The sequence below is a fragment of the Hylobates moloch genome, unplaced genomic scaffold (assembly GCF_009828535.3).
Source record: "Hylobates moloch isolate HMO894 unplaced genomic scaffold, HMol_V3 SCAFFOLD_23, whole genome shotgun sequence".
Taxonomy (NCBI): Eukaryota; Metazoa; Chordata; class Mammalia; order Primates; family Hylobatidae; genus Hylobates; species Hylobates moloch.
Window position 1 is genome coordinate 7,738,893 of NW_026652298.1, and position 22,094 is coordinate 7,760,986.

Sequence of the window (22,094 nt, forward strand, 5' to 3'; positions counted from 1 at the left end):
TTGCCTATTTAGATATAAGTACGTTCCTAAAAAGTAAAATAAAAGTTGATGGTGGTTCCTAAACAAAACTTCTCATCTTCTGTCTGACACAGTGCTGACACAAAAATATAAAAATCAACCTGATTCCTCAAAGAATGTCAAGATTCCCTTGTAGATGCTTCTCAAGTTGGTAATTATTTATTTTCACAATTATGTGATTAATGGCAAACTGAAAACTTTATAAGGAACACTGCCTAGATTTTCCCATCATTCTCACCACCTCACCTCGAATAGGGAAATAAGCTCAACAGATACTTGATGACCGAGTGAATAAATGAAGGAAGGAAGGGTTGCATGAATGAATGAAGGTAAATGTAAGCTTGGCAATCACTTCACGTCTATTATTTTTCATCTTATTTATTGAAGCTACCGAAGTAAAATAATAACAGTAAGTACAGGACATAACATGGTTTGAGATTCTCAAGTAAAATAAATATCAATGTCAAATTTGTATAACAAATTTTTATTGCAAAAATTAAAGCAAAGAACTTTTACAACTTTTTCAAGGTTTTATACTTGGAAGGAATATTAGAATCATGGTGTTCTCCATCATAAAGCTGTCTACCTATTTCACATTTTATAGATGCCCAAGGATGTTAAGATGCCACTTCCCTCTCTGATAGTTTCTAATTCAATTGATCTTGACGTGATTGTCTTCATAAGCTTACACAACCAGCATCTGTGTTTATTTTTCTTTCTCCAGTTCCCTTTCCCATCCACTCTTGATTCACACCTCTCTCCTTCCTTTTCCCCATTCTTGCTCATTATTTTCTCTCCTTCCTAGTTTCTTCAGTCCCAAAGATGTGTGTGGGACTGGAAGATGGAAGATGTAGATGTCATGTCCAAATGAACTAAATATTCACATGCATCTAAATATTTGCATTTCAAGTTAGAATTACAAGGAATGGATTTGGAAAATATAGGTTTAGAGGGTAGCCTAATGGTAGAACTACCTCATTTGCAATCTGTTGGGGGTATATATGGGCTTTCTTTGCATATCTGAAATAATACTTCATAGAAGCAAACTATGCTGGTCACTAGAAAAAAATAAAAAGTTTTTTTGACCTGATTTGCCCACAACACCTTCAATTTCTCCTGGGCCAATATTCTATTACCCTTAGGCTATTAGGGCAGGTGATAATTCTATTAATTAAAGGCAGTTTTGTTCTGGAAAGTAGATCACTTAGACTTTGTAAGGGACAGTCAAGGTCTTAAACTCTTTCTTGATGGTATTGGCCATTAATTCTGCAGCTCTGTGTCAAGTGAGGGAGTTTCTCAGCTCCACCAGGCTTCCCCTGCGTCACTACTGCAGCCTGTTTCCTGCTCACCTTGGCCTCTGCAGGAACCCAGTTAAGCACTTGGCAACTCTCCATCCATGTGGATGTGGATGTCTCATAACAACTTCCACCCTCTCCTCCCCACCCACTCACAGTGAGCAAAGGTGCAAAGATGACCTCTGATTTTCCCATAGGGACTTAGGTGCACATAGATTGAATCTGGCATAGACCTTAATTCGTTTGCCATAAATATTGTAAGTCTAAAATGAGAAATAAAAGGATACTTTTCTGACAATTATTTAACAATTGCATGCATTGGAAACAATACAAAACAACTATGTCCCCTGATCTAGTTCATTGCACAATTGCTGACAGAAATCATTTAATAAAAATCTCTTGAATGAATGAATCTCTAAAACTGAAGCTATGGGGTTTGAAAGGTATGGAGTAATAGGAGAGATAGAGAAAAGGGAATAATAGAATACTGGGTTACCAAAAATAGCAAGAAATATTTAATAAGTAAATAAAATGTACTTAATTTTTTTCATAGTAGATCTTTTCCTGTGAAGGCCCCCAAAGATTTGAGGATTAATCTGCCTGTATAAAAGCATTTGTATTAGTCCATTCTCACACTGCTATAAAGATCCTACATGAGACTGGGTAATTTATAAACAAAAGAGGTTTAATTGACTCACAGTTCCACATGACTGAGAAGACCTTAGGAAACTTACAATCATGGTGGAACGCAAACGGGAAGCAAGGTACATCTCATATGGCAGCAGGTGAGAGAGAGAGAGCAAATAAGAAGTGCCACACATTTAAATCATCAGATCTTGTGAGAACTCACTTATTATCGCAAGAACAGCATGGGGGAAACTGTCCTTATAATCCAATCACGTCCCACCAGGTCCTTCCCTCAACATGTGGGGATTACAATTCAAGATGAGATTTGGGTGGGGACACAGAGCCAAACCATATCAGCATTTATTGGGCAAAACTCACCTTAGTGCATGCCCAAAACTGGGCAATACAGAAACATATGACAGATTTTTCTCATAAGGACTTTATAATCTATGTGAAAAGATAATATTAACCACATGAAATAATTATAGGTAAACTGCATTTCAAAATGCATAGTTCTGAATATAACAGGGAGAATAATAGAGAAATAATGATGCAAGACATCATAGGAAATAAATACTTGTAATTAAAAAGGAATTCAGTGGACTGCCATTATACACACATTGGACTTACACAAACTCAATTGTATACATTTGGAAAAAAACATTTTTGAAATGGAGAAATAATCTAAATAACCTGGGGCATTAAGTTATCCATTCCATTCAATGAACACATGAGGGATAGTCATTTCCTCCTGTGGTGGGTCTCATTCCCTCCTGCTTCATGGTGTGACAGCCTCTCTTTCTTTAATGTAATTTCAATGCCAAAAACTTTTTTTGTGTGTGAGACAGAGTCTTACTCTGTCACACAGGCTGGAGTACAATGGCAAGAGCTCAGCTTACTGCAGCCTTGTCAACCTCCCAGACACAGGTGATCTCCCTGCCTCAGCCTCCTGGGACTACAGGTACATGCCACCACACCCAGATAATTTGTCTATTTTTTGTAGAGATAGGGTTTTGCCATATTGCCCAGGCTTGTCTCCAACTCCTGGGCTCAAGCTATCCACCTGCCTTGGCTTCCCAAAGTGCTGGGATTACAGGCAAGAGCCACCATGCTCCACCCAAAAACTTTTCTATGAGTGATTTAAGGGAATTTACAAAGGCATTTCGAATATATGTAATGATTATCTTTAAATTCATATTTATACATCTTCTAGCCTCAAACTTCCTATTCAGCTTACTCTAATAGCCTAAACACATTTTCTGCTTTTTAAACAACTAATTGCCCAAGTAAATAAAAAAGAAGTGAATGGTATAATTTATTGATGGTTAATTGATGGATTCTTTTATTCATTTGTATTCATGCAAAGATCAAGATCTATCAAGGTTCTACCTCTGCAAGACATACCAGGCTTTGGATATGTGTCTGGGTTCACTTTATGTTGATACTAGAATGAGAGTTTCCTATTACTGTTTAGCCTAACATGATATTTTGGTATATATTGTATATAAAAATATAATAAAGGAATTTTATTTAACATTTTTAACATTTACAAAGCACAGTTGATGTACTATTCAGAAAATCAGAGAGCGGTACATTTTTGCATCAGTAGAGTCAAGGTCTGGGATACTGACAGAGAAAAGATAATACTATTTAGTATCCCCTTGTTGAAAGTATGGACGTTACATTTAGCTGAGGTTGGGAAAGTATTTTATCCATATTCACAGTGGTGCACAATAATCCAAATGCACAGAAAAGAAAGTTTGTTCAGCAGCATGTAAAGTCAGGGTTTATAAGTCATAGGAGATACACGCCCATCTTGCACAAGTATTGCACAACCTCTCATGTCCCTCCAATGGGAACTCAACAGACACTGCTGCAGGCTCATGGGGGAAAGCAACACATGGAAAATGTGAGAAAGGGGCAAACCATTTCCAATTTTGAAACTATCCATATACTCCCATGCTTCTCTTTAGAGCATCTGAAAAGAGCATTTGGCTACCTTTGACGAAGTCCAGTGCACCAAAATGTAAGTATATGTAATGTAAAGGCTGAAATACTGTCAAGAATTTCTTTTTTGGTAAATAATCCTTTCACATACTATCATAAAGACAACACTGCTACTTTTCCTTCTTCAGTTAAGGAATCCTGAAACTCAACTGACTCCTTTAGGATGGATAGAAATAGAGCTGAAGCATATTTGCCTATATGGGTAAAAATTTGTTCAGAATTTAGTGAGAGAAGTTAAAAAAAACCTATGAAGAAGTTAGTGATGTATAAAACCTTACTTTTAGGTACTCTACTGAAAACAGTATCATTCTTCTCATGACTAAAAAGGGAAGCAAAACATTTTCTTGCAGATTTTATATTAAGGACAAAAATGGCTGTTCAAATTTTCAAAGAAAAAGATAGTTCAACAATAGGAGAAAAATAAAATTCAAATTTGTTTACAATAAAATTTACTATAATTTCACAAGGCTTGGTTCTATCCTGTGACAAGAGTGGTATGTAATTGCTGGAGTTGTGACTATTTAGATTAAATCCTCTGCAAATCAAAAATACAAGCTTTAGAAAATAAATTTTAATTATTTTTACATAAAGTCATAAAAGCCAAACTATGTAGTATGCATAAGGCTATATGTTCTTATAGCAAAGTAACCTCAATTCTGGGGGAAAGAAGTGACAGGAAATCTTTCTTTCAAAGAGAAAAATGTATCAAATATTAAATCTGTACCCACACTAAAAAATTGTGGAAGATTTTTAGAATGAAATGAATATTTATTAATATTTTTGAGTTTTGAAAATACACAAACACTAGGTAAACAATAATTTACAGATTCTTCTTTGTAGAGACAGTCATATTTGAAATTTTGTGGAAAAAATAGCTTAAGGAAATGCGTGTTATTGTACAAATCAACCACTAAACACCTATGGAAGAAATGCTGCAAGAAAATAAAGAACCTAAAATAAAACCCCCAAAAATGCACAGGAATCACTATTCTGCATGGGGAGACTCAATATTTTAAATAATTTGAGTAACAAAATATATATGCATAAACAAGGTATTATAACCAAATTCCAACATTCCCATATGCCCTGTATTGATAACAAAGAAGACAGAAAAATAAAATCGTTAATAATAGGAGAAATATCTTTACCAAACATGTATATTTTTAATATTTTAACTTTTAGATTGATGGGTACATGTGCAGGTTTGTTATATAGGTAGACTTGTGACTCAAGAGTTTGGTGTACATGTTATTTCATCACCCATCTACTAAGTATATTACCCAATAGTGTGTTTTTAAACCTATTCCGGTTAATTTTAAAGTCCAAATAAAACAAGAAACAAAATTGATAATGAGAACGGCTGGCCTTAATGAGCTTTTAAGAAATTTGCATGCCTATTAATTCAGGATGACATACATAATCATGTTGCATAAATCTTTCAGAAGGATCTCATTATATACTCCATCTTCATAGTTTTATTAGCTTTCCAAGATTTACCACGGTTGTAGAAATTTTTTAGTAGATTTAAAGACTTGGCCGGGCACGGTGGCTCACGCCTCTGCGTGAGCACTCTGGGAGGCCGAGGCGGGCGGATTACGAGCTCAGGAGATCGAGACCATCCTGGCTAACACGGTGAAACCCCGTCTCTACTAAAAATACAAAAAAATTAGCCGGGCGTGGTGGCGGGCGCCTGTAGTCCCAGCTACTCGGGACGCTGAGGCAGGAGAATGGCGTGAACCCGGGAGGAGGAGCTTGCAGTGAGCCGAGATTGCGCCACTGCACTCCAGCCTGGGCGACAGAGCGAGACTCCGTCTCAAAAAAAAAAAAAGAGAAAGAGAGAGAGAGACTCAGTTTGCGTAAATGAGCAAGTTCAGGCATAGTAAGACTAGAAAAGTTATTCTCTGTTTATAAAAAGATGGTGGTGGAGGAGTTAAGAAGGTTGAAAAATTGGGTATTGTTCCTTTCTTCTTAAACAAGATCAGCATTTTGAAGTTAAGGCAAAAAGAAATATGAGCCTGATTTCTGGCAACCGGACAGCATTTATAATCTACTTCAGCAGATTTCTGCTAAGAACATCTGCTCTAAGCTAGTGTTAGACTAAGATTGATTGTCACCCTTTTAAAAGGAGTTCCTGTTTCCTTTACACACACACACACACACACACACACACATACACCCCTTATCTGGCAATCTTGAGAGAAGACAGAGAAATCTGAGAAACTAAAGAGTGAAGTCCCAACCCACCCTTGTCACTCACCATCTTCCTCAGCAGAAAGGAAATGTATTTTAGGTTTCATTGAAATTATAAACAATACTATGTCTGCAGCTGTGCTTGAAAGTCTGATGTCAATACTACTAAATACATGTTTTCGTTTTGAGTAAAACTTATCAAATACATACAGAACCAGATTATAAGATCCTACTGAAAACAGCCTACACAAAATATCTCTGTTCCCTTTGTCACTATGTCACACGTGTTTATCCTTGGTTATGGCCGACATAGTTATCTATCAGTAATTAACTGTCTCCATGAGCTTAACAAAATGAGATTTCAGAAGCCAGAACTTGAATCTGGACACAATTTCACATTTTGTAATTGATCTTTGGCATCACATGTCACTGTATTTCAACTACTATATGAAGGGAGAAAAGAGCTCTTAAAGTTTTTTGAGCTCCATATTCCACTAAGAAAAAACATTGGAAACACCAACAGGAAAAATTTGAACACTTATGATGTCAGATGTCCTAGTCTGTTTGTGTAGCTATAAATAAACACCTAAGGCTCGGTAATTTATAAAGAGAAAAGGTTTATTTGGTTCACAATTCTACAGGCTGTACAAGAAGCATAGCACCAGCATCTGCTTCTGGTGAGGGTTTCAGGCTGTTTCTAGTCCTGGTCGAAGGCTAAGGGAGCTGTTATGTGCAGAGAGCACATGGCAAGACAGCAAGCAAGAGAGAGAAAGGAGAGAGGTGCCAGGCTTTTCTTAACCAGCTTTGCCCAGAACTAATAGAGTGAGAACTCACTCATTACCATGAAGACTGCACCAAGCCATTCATGAGAGAACTGCCCCAATGACCAAAACACCTCCTTTAAGCCCCCACCTCCAATACTGGCGATCAAATTTTAACACGAAGTTTGGGGGACAAATACCCAAACTATAGCACTAGGTATTCATATAGTTTTTATTGCTATTGAAATTGAATTCCTTTTTTTTACTAAATGGATGCATTTATTATTTCTGCAAGATATATAAAGAAAGTTATTCTCTTCATTTAGGGGTGAATCAGCCCATTCACGGGATGTATCAAGGCTAAACAGTGATTCATCAAAAGTAAGAAGGTACATTTTGTGATTCCTTTGTTCAGTGTCTCAACTCCCCAATATATCATGTTAGCTACCCTAGTGACAACATGCTATGTTACAAGGTAAACTGTTCTGAAAATCAGTTTAACAATATATCAAGACTCTTTTAATTTGCTGCAGTGATTTCATGTCCAGAAAACATTTAAAAAGGCAGACAAAAGTATCTATCATAGTATTAGTTCAGAGTCACTACCTAGAAATAAGAGAATGACCAAATTTTGAAGTAGCCATACTCTGAAATTGATTGCAACCATTAAAGTCATGTTTTAATAAAATAATGAAATGAAGAAATGCCAAAAAAGTATGTTGAGTGATAAAAGATTCAGAGATATACATATGTAATCCTAATAGTATAAAAGGAAATATGCATACACACAGATATATGATCCTAATAGTATGAAAGGGTATGTTTTTGTATAACATGTTATTAGAAGGAAAATAAGCACAAACAATGATTATTTTTAAGTGGCAAAATTGAAATATTTTATATTATTCTTTAAACATTCCTGCTTCTTCCAAAATTTTTCACAGTAAGTTTATAAATATTTATATATAAAGGGTTTTTTTCAATTTAAAATAAACTCCGCTGAGCTCATGTAAAACCCTGTGCTTCATAAAAGTACTGAAAAATATTAGAAGTCCTCAGTAAACTAATTATAATATTATTTCTATTGAAAGAAGTCTGGCAAAATTGATACTTTTACATAAGACAATAATTCTACATTAATAAAAAAGTCTAAGGTATAGAAAACAAGAAATCTGCCAGTCTCTGGAATTTCAGAAGCAGTTATAAATATTATTTGTGGGTCTGAGCAATTCTTATTTTCAGTTGGTACTGTAAACTTACTTCAAAATATGTGTTAAAGGCAGTTTGGTAGCCAATTGAAACTTTCTTCCAAATATAATAAGAACAGTGTCAAAAAGAGAAAACTATAAAAGAGAACACAGAACTTGATTTGAATAATTTTGTTTTAAAATTAAATGTTTGGAGTTCATTATTTGCAGTGTTAAAGTGAACTAAATATGGCCTGAAAAGGACTCTGTACTTCTATATTTGAGTCCTATGGAAGAACCATACCTAACTTAATAGGCAGACAAGATTGAAAACTTAACTTAGGAGTATGTGCCTGTAACAATAGCTGAGTCTTGGCCAATTTCAGCAGCCCTACTTCAACCACTCATACACTGCTAAGTATTCAAACTGTGTTCAAATAAGGCAAATGCCAACCTGTAACCAATCTAGTTGTTTCTGTACATCACTTCCCTTTTTTTGTCTATAAATTTTCCTCCACCACACGGCTGTGCTGGAGTCTCTTTGAATTTGCTGTGATTCTGGGGGCTGCCTAATTCACAAATTGTTCATTGCTCAATTAAACTCCTTTAAATTTAATTTGACTCAAGTTTTTGTTTTAACAACAGGCATTTGCATAATGTATGACTCTAAGGGGTCACCCATGTTAAAACAAAATAATAAAAGATATGTCATTATTCCCAAGTATACATAACAGAATTCATCAAGGTGATTGTGTTGGAATTTTAAAATATATTTTGAATACAAATAAAATTAAAAATTTCACCCTCAAGCTACTAATATGCAAAATAACCTTAAAACATAATTTTCTTTAGAGAATTAAAATGACTCATTATACCCTTATGTGTATTATTACTTTACTTACAATTCTTTTAGGCAAAATATAAAAAGTTCAAAATTAGGGGAATTATAATATTTTGCTGTATTATACCTATAATCACTCTCTCAGAAAAGGTGGCTTTAATTTCAAAATCGAACCATGCCATTTAATATAATTTTTAAAAGCTTAGCAGGAAAACTTTCAAGTTTTTAGAATATCTAATAAAATGTTTATTAAGTTAGATGGCTTCTGGATTTTTTAAGATTTAGGGAAGAAATATTGTTTGGCTTTTTCTCAAGTAATTCTATGAGATTGTGAGAACCACAAGTGTTGTCAACAAATGCAAATCACTTATGTAGCTATGCACATGGCCCAATGAGCCTGTTTTCCAAAGGCTTCTGAAAAATGACAGAATGGAGAAGCATATAGGTAATATTGTAAGAATAATCTAAATTAAAGTCATTCAAAATATTTTTCCAAAAATAAGAACATTATTAGGCAAGATAAATGAATTGGCAGAGAGCCAATTGGCTTCTATACAATTCCACCCTGTTTTTCATGTTTCCTTGAAAAATATCAGGATATTTTTAATTAATAGCTTATATTATTTGTTTTTAAATGGGGGTGATTCAGTTTCAAAGTGGAAGCAAAATAAATGCAAGTTAGGTGGAATTACTGAAAAATATTTTGAGGCACTCAATATCAACATTGGAGCCAGTCATTTAACCTGAGTCCGATTCCACTTCTGCAAAATAAGATAGGGCAGGGGCTGAACAAATGCTTTCTAAGGCCCTTTCAAGTTTGCAGAAAAAAAAGAAAAAAGAAAAATGAATTCATATAATGAAAATAATTTTGCAAATAACTATTTGAATGTGTTTTTGCATTCTCAATCAGTTATTTAAAAACTGGATGTTTGATCAATACCAAATGTTTATTGTTAAGAGGAATTAATGTTTTGTCATTAGGAGTTAAGGTAGAAATTAATACCGTGTCATTGAAATTAATTTTCAACTTCTTTGTCACAACTAGTTGACTTCCTAATCTCAAATAGTCAACTTATCTGAGATAGCCCATGTGCTTACTGCTTTATTCCATTAAAATAATTATCATAGAAAATTTAAAATATCATAATCTTTATAGTGTACACTAAAAGTAATAAAGCAGTGAAACAGAAGGTCATATTATAAAGACTTCCTGGTTTCTGTGGCCCCGATAGACCTCTCTCTCTCCACATTGAAAAAGAATTCCAGATGGCTTCATGATGGCAAAGAAGCCAGTGAGAACTCACCCATTATTTCACTGCATAACTGATGGAGCTGAAGATTATAAATAAATGTTGCATTACAGTATCTGAAAGGGCCTTAGTTGTGAAGAACAGAAATCAGTTCTAAACATGTCATTTATGAAAGAATTTTCAGTTGCATAAGAATTTCCTAGAAGGCCAGAGAACCAGGTAGGAAGTACATATTCAGAAATCATGTTTAACGCACATTACACAGCTGCCCCATGTAGACTCCCGTCTTGTTCCCCCAACACCATTTACCTTGATCATTGGGCACCCTCCCTATTTCCCTTACACTATTGATAGCAACAGGAGGCAGAGAAACTCTAAACAGACAGGGGCAGGTCCCTGGAAAACCCCACCTTCGAGCCAAAAAGCCTGAAACCTGCAGCTCAAAGTGAGAATTTCCATCCCTGTGTGCCCACGCTCTCCTACTTGGTTCTTTCTGAATAATGTCTTCTTACCAATTGAATGTTGCCTTTTCTAAAACTACCTACAGCCTGCCCCACCCCCATCCTATCCCTATAAAGACCGCAGACTCAGTCGCCAGATGAGAGAAGTCGCTGGATGTCAGGAAGAAGCGCCTGGACATCGGAGAGAGGCAGCTTGACTACATGGGAGAGTGACTTTCCCTTCCCGTCCCTTTTTCAGGTTCTCTCTCTGCTGAGAGCCACTTTCATCACTCAGTAAAATTCTCTACATTCACCATTCTTCAATTTGTCTGCTTAACGTCATTCCTCTTGGGCACCAGGTGGGAATGCATCAGGTGCGGGTACCCAAAAAGGCTGTCACTGGCCCTCTGCCTTTGCTGGTGGAAGGCAGCCACCTCACACAATGAGATAAAGGGCCCACGGAGCTGTTAACACATTTCTGTCTGTGAAAAGCAGAGCTAAGAGAGCATTGTAACACACCCTCTAGGGCCTTGGGGTCATAGGCACCCCTGCATGGACGCTGCTGCAGGGCCCGCAGGGAATTCGCTTCTGCCAGCACCAAAGTGGCTGGTTCCTGCACTTGCTCACTCCGGTTCCTGTATTCATTCACCGGCATGCTCCTTCCCGCGAGGGGTTGAGTGGGGTGGACTGAGTAAACAAGGCACCCCTGTCATGACTCCTGTGAAGGGGTCAAGAAAATATCCTGCATCACTATCATATCTGAAACCTGGAGGTATCTGCCACCTGTACACCAGACTGCACTCCATATGGTTTCTTCTTCCTAATGCCACTCACTTCCTATTCAAAGATTGGTCTGGATTTGTTTGCTTTGGAGAGTCTACATCACTTGCCTACTCCCTAGTCTCAAGAAAGCGGGGATATCGTTTTCATGGCTTCTATAGTGAAGGACAAGGATTCACAAAACAGAGAATTTCCAGACACTTTAAAAAGCAAGCAGGAATTCCGTTTTCAGTATCATGAATGACTAGGCACCCTGAGGGACTGTCCTTTTGCAACAACCAAGTCCTGGGTAGGACATACTCTTTGAGATAGTTGCTGTCTCACAATATATAAGAGGTCTTCAGGAAACCCTTGCCTCCCCAGAACAAACAAAACTAGTCAGAGTTGGAACCTGGAGTTAGACTGGCTCCTAGGTGCCAGGAACCAGTATTTTGGAGGCGGTGAGCCTGAGGTGGAGTATCCTCTATCTGAGCCAAGGAGAGGAGGCTCAGAGTTAAAGTGCAGAAGCAGGATGCAGAGGCCAGAGCAATGGAGAGTTGGAACAGCTGGGAGCCAAGGCACTTGGGGAGGATTGCCCTGAGATGGATCACTATAGCAACAATGCTGTGGGCACAATGAACCTTGGAACAGCTAGGTGTTAGAGAATTATAACATGGCACACCTGCCCTCAACCAGAATTCATAAGGGGTGTACCCATACACTGCCTGCAAAAGTAGAAAGCAACCCCTTAAGTATCCTTAAGGACTACCACAAAATGAGATCAACAAATTGACAAAGATTATGGGAAATACTAGAAGGCAAGCCACTATGAATGAAAGACAGCATAAAAAATAAAAAACAGATAGGTTCAGCATGCAAGGACTGCAGATATTGGAATTGTTAGCCATACTATAGAAGCACTATATAGGATATATCAGAGGAAGTAAACGATACAATTAGAAAAATGAATGAATCATAGGAAACTTTCAAAATGGATAGACAACACTCATATGAAGTTTCTAGAAATGAAAATATAATTGTTGAAATTTCAAAAGAGGAACAGGCAAATGAATAAAAAGTCAACATTTGAAGAAAGTTAATAAATTAAAATATACAGCTGAAATTTTATTCAGAATGAATGCTGCAAGGTAGATGGAAAACATGAAAGTGAGACTGCAATTCATATGGGATCAATGAGAAGGTATAAGCTACATCTAATCTAATCCCAATAGGACAAAATAGAGATAATGGAAAGAGGCAATTTAAAAAGACAAAAACAACAATGGATCTAGTTCTCTAGGTCTGGTCAAAAACATAAACCAGTGAAGCTCAACACATTGAAACAGGATAAATAAAAAGAAATTTTCATTTTCTACTGAAACTGCAGAATACCACAGACCAAGAGAACGTCTAGGAAGCAGAGAAAGGGCAGAACACAAAGGGGGAGAGTAAATGCACAATTCACAGGAGCAAAGATAGAAGGCAGAAGACAGTGGAATAATCATCAGGAAAGCCAAAACTTATTCTCAATATAGAACAGTGTACCCAAAAAACCATCATGCAAGAACGAAGGCAAATTTTGATGTTTACAGATAATCCAAAAGGAAGACAGATGACCATCAGGAGACTTGCTGTGACAGAACTTAGGAAGTACTTTAAGAAAAAAATAAAATGGTCTAAGAAGGATGGTATGTAATAAAAGAAGGAAAGGTTAGTAAATAAACTAACATTTATGGGAAATAATAATACTAATACTGACTATGTGTTTAAAAAGTGGCAGAACTGAAATATTGGGCAGCAGTGGGATGTACATGGGAAGATGGCAAATTGGAGCTAAAGTGTTATAAAAGTCTTACATTTTTCAGGGAGAAGGTGTCAAAATATTGTTTTCCTTACCTTGTTACGTTAAATAAGCATGGTGAAATGCAAGGGCAATGACTAAAGGAATAGGAATATATTCCTAGAGTAGGTATATAAATTCTAGATCACTTGGGGAAAAGAACTAGGATAAGAGAAAAAAAACTTATTTTTTTTTAAAAAAGGCAAGAAAGGAAAAAAACCCCTAGGAAAAACAAGACAAATAAAATTTAAAAGTAAGACGGTAATAAAAATTCCAGATTTCCCAATAATCATAATAAATTTGGTTATCTATAAATATCACAATCGCATATCAAATACAGTATACATAAGCCACCAATTATATAGGCATATTATATAGGCATACACACACACACACACACACACACACGTATATATGTAAACATAATCTCGCCAGATAGAATGTTTTAAAAATCCAGTTAGGTGCTTTTATAGAAAATATAAACAATATAATATAAATGATATATGTATTACACATAATATAAACAATAAATACAATATAAAGAATAAGGAAACTAACAGGATTAAAACGTACAGATAAAAGAGACACATGAGGCAAATCATAACCAAAAGTCAGCTGGAGTAACTATATGGTACCTAGGCCAAATATCCTTTAAGAAAAGAGAAAATTCCTGGGATATTGAGAGTAGCTATACAATGATAAAAGACTTACTTTAGTAAGAAACTAAGACCTGTCTAGACAATGATAGCTGTAACAAAATAGCCTTAAAATGTAGGTAGGAAAAATCATTAAAACTACATGAAAATTTGGCAAATCAACCCACATAATGAGAAGCTGCAAAACACCTCTCTTAATTATTATTGATAGCTACAGGCAAAAAAAAAATCAACAAAAATAAAGAAGAATACAACACATCCAACAAGCTCGATCTCATGGCTATATATAAAACCAGCATCCAAAAGTTAGAAAATACTTGTCGTGCTCCAGGACATATAAAATATTTTAAAACCAGACTGTGTATGAAGCCACAAAGCAAGTCTCAACACATTTCAAAGGTGTCCCACAGAACAGCTTCTCTGATGAATTGCAATTAATGAGAAGTTAATAACAAAGAGATACATAAAAAATATCTCCCACTATTGAGAATTTCAATAACTTGTTTCTACTGAATCCATAGGTCAAAGAAGAAACTTCAGTGGAAATTAAAAAAACACAAAAAGCTAGAACTGAAGGGTAATAAAGAGTCTACATGTTAAAACTTGTGGGAAACAGTGAAAGCAGTGTTCTGCAATCTGCTTACGTTTAAATCATTATATTACAAAAGGAAAAAAAAGACTAAAAAGTCAGTTTTCCAACATTAAAAGACATAGAAAGAATAAACCCAAACACAGCAGGAAGAAGGCTATAATATAGAAAATAGCAGATATCAATGAAATAGAATATAAAGGTACAATAGAGAGAATTAATAGAGCTAAATTTGGTTCTAAATAAACTCCTTGTAAGACTGAGCAAAAAAGAAAGAGAAAGTTATACAGATAGAGGAGGAAAACACAAAATAAATAACACTGTGTAATATGGAGGAGTCAGGACAAAAATGTAAGGCCAATATTAAAGCATATTAGACCATCATTAACAATTTTATGCCAATAAATTATAACATTTAAGCAAAACAAAAAAAATAAGAAAAGTATAATTTTTTAAGAGAAACTCAAGTAGAAATAAAATATGAATGTTGCTAAAACTATTAAAAATAGTTGAACCTATAGTTAAATATCAGGCCCCCAGAATTTTATAAGTAGGTTCCACAAAACTTTTAAGGAACACATCATGCCAAATTCAAATAAACATTTTGGAACAGAAAATAAGAAAGAAATCTATGGCTTATTCTATAAGGCCAGCATAACTTTGATATAAAACAAGATAAGGACAAAACGAGAAAGAAAAATTATAATACCCTGTTGTTCACGAAAATAGGTACAAAAATCCTAGAAAGATAATATATGATATCCAGGTTGGGATTACTCTATGAAAGAAAGAACAGTTTTTAGAAAATATATATATATATATAAATTAACATAATTATATATGTTATTCAAACTATTAACAGATTTTAAAATATGGTTATCTAAATAGATGTAGAAAAGTGTTTTATAAAATTCAGCATCTATCCTTACTTCAAAAAGAAGTCAGTAAACTAAGATAATTTTGTTAACCTGATCATGTATATCTATAGAAAATAGAATAAACATCATTCTAAACCAGAAAATATCAGAAGCATCTACTTTAAAATCAAAGAATAAAATAAGAATGTCTGCTATTGTCATTTATAGTCAACATTTTACAGAACCAGTCCAACATGACTAGAAAAATAAATCTTACGGTATTCTGAGTATAAATTCATAGATAAATAATAAAAAAAAAACACGAAAATTTACTAAGGTCACAAGACATAGGATCTAATTTAAAAATACTCATCAATTGCAGTTTTGCACCTCAGTAAGAAATTAGAAAATACAATTGTAAAAAATTAGTCAAAAAAAAAAAATTAGAAATACCCAAAGTAAATCTAACAAAAAGTATGAAATACTTACATGCAGAAAATTATACTTTTTGCTAAATGATATTAAGAAGCCCTAAGAAAAGAGAACAATAGCTCCTGTTCATCAATAAGAAGATGTCAGATTTCATTGTTTTCCTAATGGATCTATAGAAGCAATTCAATCTACCCAAAATTGCAAAAAAAAATTTTTGGTGGAAAATTGATCTATTTATATTGAAATGCAAAAAGCCCAAATTAGCTAAGACATTATCAAAAAAGAAGGGAAAACTAATAACTCAGTTAAACAAAATTTATTATAAAACTATAGTGATTAAGACGTTGTATTGGTGCAAGGATAGACAAACTGAACAATAGAACGGAACAGAGCCCCACAGAATCACATGCGAACATAGCTTTAATATGAAAAAGATGGCAAGACAGATTCCTAGGAAAAGAAGAAACTCTTTAACAAACAAAGCTGAAACATTGTTGACATCTTTATTTTTATAAAAAATACATAAAAATGACTTCCTGATGGATTAAGAATTCAGAGGTTAAAGGTAAAACAAATTTTAGATGAAAATTTCTGGCTGGGGAGTAGGAAATAATTTTTGAACAAGGCATAAAAGTATTAACTATAGAAAAAAGATTAATAAGTGTGACTTAAAGTTAACTCTTCATTGAAAGATGAAAGTTAAAATACAAGCATAACTTGGAAGAAGTGATTTGCAACACATTTATCAAAGATTGTTTCAAGAATATCTAATTCATACATTTCAATAAGAAAAATACCATCTACCCAATACAAAAATGGGCAAAAGACATGAATAAATAAATAATAGCTTTGTGAGGCCAATATAAATATATAAAGATATGTTCAATCTCATTAGTACTCAAATACCACAATGGCATGATATTTTGTATTCATTCAAATGACAAAAATTTGGAAGTCTGATCACTTTAAATATTGTACAGAATGTAAACTAAGGGGATCCAATATGCTTTGTTGGTGGGAGTGAAAATTGTTATATTCACTTTGAAAAATAACTTGACACATCTTACAAAGTTAAAACTTGGCATATTCTATTACTTAGCATGACTACTCCTATACAGTTTCCCAAGAGAAGTTGTATAGGATGCTCATAACAACATTTTTCTAAGCAAACACTGAAATACTAAAAAGTAGACAAAATAATAAAGACATAGCTTTATGATAGTCATTTGAATCCAAAGGATATCAACTGAGTAAAATCTGTCCTACTGGAATTCCCCAGATTTTTCATTCAATTCTGTTTCTTCTATAGTTGTTTTGTATTGCCTTGTGTAAAAAAAAAGCCTAATATTAGTATGATATTTATTAGGGAAGGAAAGATACATTTATTATGGTGGGAATCTGAATAATAAAGTAATATATTATATTCAAATTGTTCAATGACAGCATGTGGATTGATCTAGGTGGGAAAGCTAGCCCAGCTATGGAATGTCATATTTTAATAATAATAACAGCTGAACTACCAAATAACTGCAAATTATTTACTTTGTATACAATAATTCTACTCCTACTTGCATTCTAAAATGTATTTATGAATAAGAGAGAAGGGACAAGAAATACAGGGCACAGCCTAGTTTATCATCTTTTTCCAGGAGCCCCTCTGCTCAATGGTTCCACGTAAGCCTGAGCCATGGGAAACATTTTGCCTAAGAGTTGGAAAGTCCAGGTGGAGGAGCGGCTATGTGGCTTTATCCTCAGGTCTGTGTGTGGCTCCCTAGTGTCGCTTCTTGCTGACTCTTGTGACTAGGGAATACAGCAGCTGGGCTAACAATCCCTACATGCTCCTGCTAAACTTCCTGCTTCAGGGTCAGGTACATGTTTAACCCTGTGATACAGGGCAGCAACTTCTCCCTCAGCAACTCTCATCATGGAGGTGATGAGAGACTAACAGGAGTTCCAGGCCATCTGCATGGGTTCCAGCTCAGTCTTGTAGGTTCCACTTTGGCCTCGACTTCCCCATCTCGTTTGTCTGCCCTTCCCCACTACCTGCCCTCTGAACTTTAGGTTTCAGCACCAGACACAACTTCACAGAGACTGTGAAATCAGCTTCCTCAACTGCATTACCTTAAATCCCCATGATAAACACCTTGTTGTATGTTCTACCCAGTTTTTCTGCTTGTCTGATCAAACCATGATTGTCACAGAGGTCAATCAAGAAGACAGGCTTTTCTCTGTGTATCAGCAATCTCAGATTCTGCTTAGAAGCAGCACGGTAGCAGTCTTTGCAGTGATCAATTTCTAAGTCCCCTACTTATAATTGGGTTTGTAACTCAATTTCTCTGAGCATTAGTGTCTCCGTGTATAAAATTCTAGTAATAACTCCTACTTTTTAAAGTTGATTGGAAAAGCAAATTCAATACTATACTCAAAGACATTAGCCCTGTCCCTGGCTCTTGGAAAATGTTAGCATCTTTTCTTTCCACCTAGGGCTTTGAGGTCTTTAAAAAACAGTTGGACACTTGGATTCATGCAGCTGATCCTTTGAGGGGTCTTTCTCTATAATTAATTGGCTACCTCCTTCCAATGAATGAGCTTTTCTACAAACTTTACATCACTAAAGGGAGACAGTTTATTAATTTTTAAGCATATTGGAATATATTTCAAATCTAGGTCTCCATGGAATCCAGAGTTGCTCTCTATGATAATTTCTAAACTACAGCAGAAGTTCAACAAGAGTTCCTTTTTTTCACATCAGTATGAATAAGCTGAATTCTAAGAATGCATTAGACACAAAATAAGGGAAATGTGGCAAGCCTGGTGTATTAGTCCGTTCTCACTCTGCTATGAAGATACTACCTGAGACTGGGTAATTTATAAACAAAGAGGTTTAATTGACTCACAGTTCTGCATGGCTGGGGAGGCCTCAGGAAACTTAAAATCACAGCAGAAAGGGAAGCAGGCATGTCTTACATGGTGGCAGGTGAGAGAAAGTGAGCAAGAGCAGGAAAAACTGCCGCATAAAACCATCAGATCTCATGAGAACTCGCTCACTATCATGAGAACAGCATGGGGGAAACTGCCTCAATGATCCAATCACCTCCCACCAGGTCCCTCTCTAGACATGAGGAGATTATGGGGATCACAATTCAAGATGAGATTTGGGTGGGGACACAAAGCCTAAACATATCACTTGGCAAAACTCAAAATGCATTTCATGCATTCCAGGGAAGTGACCTAATATTTTTATGTATGCGTATGTTTTATTATCCTATTGAAAATCTTTTTGGGATGCATGATGTCAGTATCCAAGGATCCTTTCTGCTTCAATATTGAGGCCATGTTCTGTAAGTTACATGCTAAAAGAGGCAAAGTAACTCCTTTCAACTCTTAAGATGCCATGCGATGCCCTCTTTAGAATAATATAATATTGACATCCTGTCCTCAGGCTTGAGGCTATTTCCCATAGACTGTTTTAGAGCAGCACAACACAAGAGATAAAAATGATATACAAAATGCCCCCCACTTCCTTTTTTTTAATTAATGTGTACGATTTCTTTAGTAAAATATAAGAAGTTTTTATAGAATCATTTCAATCCTATTGAGAAGGTGAGTTCCTCTTAGAAATAGCTCAAGGGCATCAAGGAATGTTTGAGCCTGTGATTTCTGCTCTGGTTTTGGCTAGGGGAACCCCATGTGCAAATGAAGTATGAGGTTAAAGTTTGGTGTGTAAGCAAAGGTAATTTTCCTGAAATTGCATGGAGCTCTGCCTCTTTGGCCTCTCCTCCCTCTTCACGCCTTCTTTATTCAGACTTAAAGCTTGCAGACTCTTGAGGGCCCAGGAATTCTCATTTTAAGAGCCTCTTTGAGGTACGTTGGCTTGTGAAGGCAGCATGGTGCGCTCAGCTGAAGAGACAAGAGGCCTGGACTTTTGTTTTGATTCTATTTACCACTTACTGGGTGACCCTAGGCAAGTCACTTGACATATCTAGGCATTCTTTTCTCAGGGTTACTACCATTTGCCCTCTCTGGGTTATCTTGTTGGTCAAATTAGGAAATGCATGAGGAAGTACTTTTAAAGCTTAAAATGGAATGTAAGCTCTTTGCATCTGTTTTTTCTCATGTTCTCAACTGATAAGAATTCTCCAAAGATTTTTCTTCCACTCTTACTTCATTCTTTTTCTGCATAATATTCATTTCTTTGGTGCTTTCAACAGCACTTATGGGTTAACATATTACTTCTAGGCATATAATTCTCAGGTTGACATCTATACTTCCAAATCCTTTTTCAAATTCCACATCAAAACTTCCAACTGTTGCATTGATAACATACATTGCCAACCTCTCAGATGCAGCTGGTTTACAATGAGTCCACCATCTCACCAATCTTCCCACCTCCCCTTTGTAATTTCCCTTTATTTTCATTGCATCATTATTCTCACCATAGGGACTAAAATATCCCAGAAATATTTTTGGCCTCTTTCTCACCCCTAAACTCACTTCCTTGCATCTATGTTCATATTTGGTCACTTCTCCTTTTACATAATCTTCCCTTTTCCATTTATTCTGCTAAATATTTTCATGCAGGCCCTCATTACCTCATGCCTGAATCATTGCAATGATTCCTTAATTGATCTGCCCATCCAGAATATCCTCCATTCAATGCATCGTATACACCATTTCAAATAATTCTACACTAAAGTACGACAAAGATCATGTCACTCTCTTGCTTAAAAACATTTCATGGCTCCCTCTTGCCTAAAAAATAAAGTGTCACATTTCTTGGCATTGTTAATATAATCTTGTTTGATTGTTTCTTTATCTCTTTGAGTTTTTCATATATGTAGCAAAAGGAAATAAGTAGTAATTGGTACACACAATTTACTAACCAATTTCTCTGCTAAAGCTGGCTACCTCTGTTAACTATGATCTGAAACTACACAGAACAGCAGTCAAGTCTGTCCACACATCATTCCCAGTTAATCTCATTGGCTTTAATTCCACTGATTTCCTTCAAATTTCTAATGTCTTCTTTGTCTAGACTATTATTTCTTTCAAACATTTTTTCTGTCAACTGTCCATGCAGTTTGTCTCTGCTATACCTTGCAGCTAAAATGCATTTCCTTAAAAATCTCTAGTAACATTTATTCAGTGTTTGAAATAGAATATGCCTTCAAATCTAAACCCAGAGCTGTGACATGCATTTGAATATGGACCAGCTAATGCAGAACAAGATCTGATGTGAACTTGGAAGGGAATTGAACACACACAAAAAGATTCCATCACTCCAGTGTGTTTTAATGGATATAAAATAGCCTAATCATAATTATTGGCCTGATGTATTTTAGAGTTGAAAATGAAAAACACAATCCACTTCTAAATCACCTCCAAAATAGTCATTACTCATATGTAAAATAATGTTTTAAATATCCTAAAGCAATTCATTGATATAACATTATAAACACAGACACAGATAGAAGATGTCATAGATTTAGGATGTGAATAGCCCAAATACTCCCCTGAATGAAGAACAAATGAACATATGCCTGCATATGCAACAAGTACATATTTTCAGTTTCCTTCATGGTTTAGTGATTTCCAAGTTGCAAAAAAGAGAAGTGTCAGGGGACATGATAGGTGATGACTTCCTTACCCCTTTGTGGGTAGAGAACTAACCATCCGTTAACCATTTCCCCCTCTCCCTTATCCCACCTACACACTCTTGACTGTTCCTGCAAATTCTGTGTGTTCTCACATTTAAAAGGTAGTCATTTCCAGGGGCTGCTAACGCACAGTGCTGTTGTAATTTCTACCACTCACAAGGCTATATTAGCTTAGACAATGTAAGGAAGGGGAAATGTGCTCAGCATCTCCTGTTCAGTGCCCAGGATGATGCACAGCTAGTTCTTTCAGTGAAGGACAATGACACTGTTTATTGTTGATCAAGTCCAGCAGAAAACAAATGGCACGCTCTAAAAGGTTTAATTGACATAACTAGTGAGGGGAACATGTACAGAGATGTTGGTGTGGTTAGGGAACTAGTCATATGTGATCACTGACTCAGTGACCAGTGCCAACAGGAAGCTGTTACCAGTCCTAGTTCAAAAGCAGTAAGAGGATTGAATAGTTACCAAATCCTGCACAGATGGAAACGGGGAAGAGGGCTGCTTGACAGGAGCTCTGGCTATAGAAGGCACTTTTTGATTTCCTTATGCCATTGGCCAAACTTAAAGGTTAGCAAAGGGCACAGGTGCCAGGGGGAAACAGTTCATAATGGTCAGCTCCAGAGCAAAGCAGAGAAAGAAGATGAATAAGTGGCGATGGGATGTAGGGAAGGGCCAAAGAGAAAAA